General features: G+C 33.0%; 1 protein-coding gene across 1 annotated transcript in view; it reads left to right on the top strand.

Moving 5' to 3' along the window:
- The first annotated feature begins 2,859 nt into the window (after positions 1-2,859).
- LOC135196296 (mitochondrial import receptor subunit TOM70-like) overlaps positions 2,860-6,000 on the top strand; it is a 74,992-nt gene continuing 71,851 nt past the window's right edge. The window contains exon 1 of the mRNA XM_064223003.1: positions 2,860-2,995. The gene's annotated coding sequence lies outside the window, so the exon portion shown is untranslated. The remainder of the gene's footprint in view (positions 2,996-6,000) is intronic.

Genomic DNA, 6,000 nt, shown 5'->3' with positions numbered 1-6,000 from the left:
GCCGTGTCCGTGACATCAAGGGTCACGTGCTGGGTCACTTGTCTGTTTTTGCTCCACAAGAAATACAAAGGCCCGGATGTGAATTGCCCATGAAATGTCAATATAGGGAAGTTATCATATAGACCTGTATAATTTGATTATGAAAAATAAATATAATAAAAATACAGTATGTATGCTGCTTAGTTGTCATGCAAGTTTTTTATAACAAGTATTTTTTTACATACTAGCTATTGTATAAATTTGTATTTTTCTCAGTGGTCTAAATAGTAACTTTCCTCATTTAACAATTTTCTGGCTGTTGCAAATTCGGCCCCATTAATTTCTTATGATGCAAAAATAGACAAGTGGCCCAGGGTGCGGAGGCGCCTCAATTGCCTCACGCTATGGCGGTAATCCAGCAGTCAAGCATCTTCACGTATCCAAAATGTAAATAATAAAGGTATTATGTGAGAAATTAGGATTATAATAATTACATGAATAGCTGATAACAATCTGCTGGAATAACTGGTAAACTTCTCAGATTTGTATTGTGTACATATTTAAGTCACCATTTTCTGAAAGAAAGTTGAGTACTACCCTATTTCCTGAAAAGTTTTAGTGGCATTAAGAATACTATATGGCAGCAGTGCTAATCACCTCTGAGTCTCAACCTTTTGTAGCCAGACTATAGGTTAGGTTACTCTACATCCTAATTTTATACTCTTTTATTCCTTTCCCTTAGGAAAAAAAATGTTTCCCACTTGGGTTCCAAGCCCCATTATCATTAGATAGGGGGGTGGGAGTTGTGTTGTTCAATTAGAAATGAACAGACAACAAAAATCCATCCAATGCAATAAAAGTTATCATACACTGTAACCGTATTTGTAAACTGACAGCTAAAAGTGTGAGAGAAGAAAATAAACAAAACCTGCTATTTTCCATTTACATACTGACCATTCCCCTAACATCTCCTGCCTTTTTGTAGCTGTTATACTGTTGAATCATTTTCTGGACTAATACCCATTTTTGGGTCACCAGCAAAATTACTCATGTTGTTAATCAGCCCTATATCCAGATTAGCTACAATGTATTGTTTGTGTTTTCCTATTTCTTTTTATTAATATAGGTATATTTCATACAGTATAATATATATTACATACAGTGTAATGTATATTACATACATAATATAAGTTTTGTATAATATAATGGTGTTTTAAGGAATAATTTTGGAATTAGGACCTTTATTTCAGTCCTGTACTATGATATCATGACATCTTGACTGTTGTGCCAATTTTAGATGAGTTGTCATGGTAATAAATCTGGTTGATTTTTTTTTTTAAGGCAGTGCTGCCATGTCCATGTTTGGAAGATGAAGTGAAGTGACTGCCTGTCAGTAAGAAGCAAATTGTCTGTCACCTCCCTCCATTCGTCACTATGAACGCAAAATATGTACAAAGATCACAACATGATACTTGGATGTTGTAAATATTTGCATGCAAAGGCCATTACTGGCTTAGACTATGCAGAGAATGACCAGTTGTGGCCAAGAGAGTTGCACAGGGATCCCTAAACTTTTGCTGGTTTTAAAATGTACAATGTTTCCACTTCAATTATGGAGTTAAAGCAGTTCATTAACCTTTGTCATATTTGTTAACGCACATTTGTTTGAGAAGATATTTTTTGTAGTGTATTTTTAGAATTAAGTATTTGTGTAAATTTTGTATATATACACATTTGTTGTTTTCTCCCAATTTTATATTTATATCATGTGGATTTTATGTATAGGGTATGTGTAGTTATGAAAGTGTACTGACAAAAGACTAGTAGAATCGTGAAGTTATGAAGTGCTATACATGTATGTTTAGTCTTTCCCCATCTTTGATTCCATTGGTTAGTAATTAGCTGTCTGGTAAATTCATGTTACTCATACCCGAGCAACTTAATGAAAACCACGAAGGTCTGTATGGAGCCAGTTTAATTTCTTTTGATGTGCACAGCAGCACATGTAGATCATTTTTATTTTTTGTGTGTGTGTGAGATCCAGATTTTCATATATAATTTTGCTTCGTTGAGGTACTTGCAATACAGTACGTAATTAGAATTTAGAACTTGTGATAGAACATCAAGGGAAAGATAGGCCATTTTAAAGGACTGACTTTTAAGAAGTGTAATGACCCCATTCTCTTTCAGTGCTATACTTCACCTGTTTGAATTAAACTTCCTATCTTTCAGACACCACTAGAAAAAGCACAAGCTTGTAAGAATAAAGGTAATAAATACTTCAAGGGAGGCAAGTTTGCAGAGGCTATAAAGTGCTATGATGAGGCAATAGAAACTTGTCCTCCAGAAAATACAGTAGACTTGTCAACATTCTACCAAAACAGAGCTGCAGCATACGAACAGCAGGTTAGTTGAATTTGTAATGGGCCATTTAAGTTTTGTGTGTTCTTGTAGGTACATAAATATTTTTACTAGTTGCTCCAAATTAAGACTGAATAAATTGTTAATGATGTTTAGTCTTTTTTTAAATTCAGAGAATTAAAACTATTCTGCAAAAACCATGTCATTAATTGTACAAACTAGACAGAGCTCTTTTCCACTCAACTATTCACCTTTATAAGTAATATTTGCTAAGCCATATTCAAACAAGAGATCAGTTATTTTTAACTTTAGACAAAATAAATGAGGCGCTAAATCACTTGTATATACAAAATAAATGGGGTGCTAAATCACTTTTATACACTTTTGTAGAGAGATGTTAGTTGTGCTATTTTTATGTAACCTTTGCTAATCTATTCTGGTTTACAGAAAAACTGGGAGTGTGTTCTTCGTGATTGTACTGCAGCTTTAGAACTTAACGGAAAGTATGTTAAGGCATTGCAACGAAGAGCAAAAGCATGTGAAGTGTTGAAAGATTTAGAACAGGCACTAGAAGATTTAACTGCTGTTTGCATTGTTGAGTCATTCCAAAATCAGGGAACACTTGTCAATGTCGATCGAGTACTTAAAGAACTTGGTAAGTTTTTAAGTTAATTATATTAGTTGATACTGAGGTTTTATAACACAAAACTAGTTTCTTTTAACAAACTCGGATTACATGTATTTATATGTGTGCGCTTGTGTACAGATGGTTTTCTTAATATGCAAATTTCTAAAATGCAAAATTCTTAGTATGTGAGGTAGGCTCACAATTGTAAAATGTACCAATATGAAAGTTTTTGCAAAACTTTCATAGTATTATGTAACCATCTTTGAAAATCTGCATATGTGAGACTTCCTCCAAAATATGATGCTGTAGTTACATAATACCACCACACTGGCAGCAGAGCAACACAAATGCTTTGAGGTTTAGAAAAACCCACTAAGCTGTCAACATATATACTATATATCATATAATATATATATATTATATCTATATATATATAGTTTATATATATAATATATTATCTCTACATATACTAATATCTATATATAATATATATATGACTTATATATGTATATATATATATATTATAATATATTTTAAATAATATATATATCTATAAATATTCTCTCTGAATATGTTATGTATGTATACTATATATATATATAGAGTATGTATATATTATATATACTATATATATATAGTCTATTATATTATATATATAATATATATATATATATCTATATATATATATTATATATATATGGAATAATGGAATTGCAATTATAACAATGTTCTATAAAAATGCGCATCAATTGAGCCCATTTCATTGAATCAGGAAAGGATCAGCATGCTGAAGCAGAAAAATAATTTTAGTAGTCTGGGTGAAAGTGATGGCTATAAGTGAAATTGCTGTTTATTAACCCTCTACGCCTAAGCCCTAAAAACCAAAACGTCTCCCATATGCCGAGGCGGGTTGGAGTGAGCGCGGGAAGCGGAAAAAAAAATAATTTGTTCATGCCACTTACCTGACAGATATATATATAGCTGTATTTTCTGAAGTCCGACAGAATTTCAAAACTCGCGGCACACGCAGTGGGCGGCCAGGTGTAGTACCCATTCCCGCCGCTGGGAGGCTGGATATCAGGACCATTCCCATTTTCTATTCATATTTTTTTCTGTCGCCGGTCGGTAAACAACTGTTTACAGACCTCCGCTCAGGATTTTTTGGATTTGACTCGCTTTTAAGTATCTGATTGGTTTTTTGGTATTGAATTGGATTGGCATGCGCGATAGTGGACCGTTTTTTGACTTTGGATTGGCTTTCTGTAAACGTGATGTCTGGATCAAGTGCTGTGAGTTTCAGAGTTGTGTGTGAGGACTGATTGTAAGTGAGGCTACCGAAAGCATCGGTAGACCCCCACACGAGTATTGTATGAGTTGTAGGGGGCAAATTAATTTGGTTTTGGTGAATAATCGGGTGCAATGAATGTGAGAGATGACCGGATGATGATTGGAGAGTATATGAGTCCTATTCGCCTTAACCCTTAAACGCCGGAGCAGTAAATATAAAAAAATGACTCCCGTATGCCGGAGGGGGTTTGGAAGTGAGCGCGTAAGCGGAAAAAATATTTTTTTCAAAAAATCACAGCGCCGCTTAGTTTTCAAGATTAAGAGTTCATTTTTGGCTCCTTTTTGTCATTGCTTGAAGTTTAGTATGCAACCATCAGAAATGAAAAAAGTTATCATTATCATATATAAATAATGCGATATATGATAGCGCAAAAACGGAAATTTCATATATATTGTATTCAAATCGCGCTGTGCGCAAAACGGTTGAAGTAACAAGTTACTTTTTTTTTCGTTGTAATGTGCACTAAATTGCGATCATTTTGATATAAACACATTGTAAAACGATAAAAGCAACACAGAGAAAATATTATCACAAAATAATGCATGAATTCGTAACGCGCTTACGTAAACACATATTTTTTTCAAAAATTCACCATAAATCTAAATATTGTCCTAGTGACTTCCAATATGTTTCAAGAATGAAGACAAATGATTGAATATTACTATACTGTAAGAATATTAGCTTACAAATGCAGTTTTCGACCATATCTGACGAGCTAAAAATGACCGAATGTCGAATTTTTTATATATATTTTTTTTTATATGCAATTATTTCGGAAATAAGAAAAGCTACAACTTTCAAATATTTTTCGTTTTATTCTACATGAAATTGCGCACATTTTCATATATAAAACTCTATGAAATGCCTAATATGAAACGGAGCCAAATATTCCGAGAATGGGACTTACGCATTTCGGAGATTTGTGGCGGAGAATCCGCGGCGCGGAGGGAAGGAAGTTTTTTTAAAAAATTCACCATAAATTTAAATATTGTGCTAGAGACTTCGAATTTGTTTCACGATGAAGATAAATGACTGAATATTACTAGACTGTAAGAGTTTTATCTTACAATTGCGTTTTTCGACCATTTCGGTAGAGTCAATTTGACCGAACGTGGTTTTTTTTTTTTCATTTATCGTGATTTATATGCAAATATTTCGAAAATGAGAATAGCTACAACCTTCAACTATTTAAAGTTGTATTATACATGAAATTGCGCACATTTTCATATATAAACGTTATGTAACGGCTAATTAAAATGGTGCAAACATTACCCACAATCGCAACGTATGATTTTTTCGGAAGAGTTACCGGCGCGGGACGTAAAGAAAATGTTATTTTTTTCATAAATTCACCATAAATCGAAATATTGTGCTAGAGACTTCCAATTTGTTGCAAAATGAAGGTAAATGCTTGAATATTACTAGAATATAGGCGTTTTAGCTTACAATTGCGTTTTTCGACCATTTCGGTAGAGTCAAAACAATTGACCGAAGGTTGAAATTTGTCACTTATCATTTTTTATATGAAAATATTTCAAAATTGATAAAAAGAAAGCTACAACCATGGGTTGTTTTTTTAGTTTGTATTGTGCTATGAAATTGCGCACATTTTCTATATATAAAACTTTTATATGTAACGGCTAATTTTAAAATGGTGCAAACATTACCACAATCCGCATGTATG

This window comes from Macrobrachium nipponense, chromosome 17 (genome assembly GCF_015104395.2).
Source record: "Macrobrachium nipponense isolate FS-2020 chromosome 17, ASM1510439v2, whole genome shotgun sequence".
NCBI lineage: Eukaryota > Metazoa > Arthropoda > Malacostraca > Decapoda > Palaemonidae > Macrobrachium > Macrobrachium nipponense.
Note: the sequence above shows the minus strand (reverse complement) of the source record. Positions and strands in the feature narration are given on the sequence as shown.